General features: G+C 64.5%; 2 non-coding genes across 2 annotated transcripts; both read left to right on the plus strand.

Moving 5' to 3' along the window:
• The first annotated feature begins 105 nt into the window (after positions 1–105).
• On the plus strand, positions 106–178 carry TRNAK-UUU. Its single transcript has one exon. It is a non-coding gene; the product is annotated as a tRNA-Lys (tRNA).
• Positions 179–330: 152 nt separating this feature from the next.
• On the plus strand, positions 331–402 carry TRNAQ-CUG. Its single transcript has one exon. It is a non-coding gene; the product is annotated as a tRNA-Gln (tRNA).
• Positions 403–1,211: the final 809 nt, after the last annotated feature.

The following is a 1,211-nucleotide window of genomic DNA, read 5'->3' on the forward strand; positions in this document are numbered from 1 at the left end:
TGATTTCTGCCCAAAACTGCGGGATTTCTCCCGGAACCCCTGGGATTTTGCCCAAAACTCCGGGATTTCAGCCCAAAGTGCCTCCGGCGGCCGCCCCCTGCAGGAGCCCGGATAGCTCAGTCGGTAGAGCATCAGACTTTTAATCTGAGGGTCCAGGGTTCAAGTCCCTGTTCGGGCGCTTCCCCTTTTCCCGCTCCCGGCGCATCCAGGGGGTCCCATCCCTGTTTTCCCCCCTCCTCTCCCGGGGGGGAAAAACCGCGGGGTCTCTTTTTCGTGGCGGAGGGAGCGGCGCGGAGGGCTCTGGGACGGGCGGAGGGGGCGGCGCGAGGCGGTCCCATGGTGTAATGGTGAGCACTCTGGACTCTGAATCCAGCGATCCGAGTTCGAATCTCGGTGGGACCTCGCCCTTTTTTTGGGTGCCCCCCTTCCCTGTACGGGCGGGGGGGGCGCGACTCGTTTGTACCCCCCCCCGTGTCCCGTCGTAGGGGCAGGGAGGCAAGAGGGGGGGCCTGGCTCGTTGTGGCGTTTGGGAAGCGCAGGGGACACTCGCCTGGGGACTCCGTGCCCCGAGTGTGTCACGCGCGTGGGTGTGGCAGGACCGCCCCTCCTCCCCCTTTTGGGATCGGGGTGTGACGCCTCAAAAGGGACCCTGTGTGACCCTACTCTGGGGTCTGTGTGTGACGTCCCACCTGTGACGCCCCCCGGGGGACCTCGTGTGACCCCACAGATGCTTCGGGGACTGAGTGTGACATCCCACGTGTGACTGTCCGACCCCCTCGGCAGAGAGACCCGAGTGGCCAGGACGGACAGACTGAGGGACAGACAGACAGAGGGACATTTGGGGGGACAGAGGTTGGACAGAGGGACAGGAGGGAGACGGAGGGACAGAGAGACAGGAGGGGGACAGGAGCCAGACCGAGGGACAGGAGGGGGCAAAGAGGACCGAGGCCGGACAGAGGGACAAGAAGGGGACAGGAGGGGGACAGAGGGGGCAGAGGGACAGCTGTGGGGACAGACAGAGGGACAGAGCCCGCGGGGCCGCAGGTAGCGGAGCCACACCCCGGGATCGGGAACACGAAACCTGGAAGAGAGAGAGGTAAAAAAAACAAACAAGCCCAGGCACAAAAGAGGAAGGAGGGAGCGCAAACCAAAGCAAATAAATCCCGAGGAGCAACGAACTCCCGGCCCCTCCGGGGCCAAAGGTGCGCCCG

Source organism: Manacus vitellinus, unplaced genomic scaffold, assembly GCF_001715985.3.
Source record: "Manacus vitellinus isolate BGI_N305 unplaced genomic scaffold, ASM171598v3 scaffold_177_pilon, whole genome shotgun sequence".
Taxonomy (NCBI): Eukaryota; Metazoa; Chordata; class Aves; order Passeriformes; family Pipridae; genus Manacus; species Manacus vitellinus.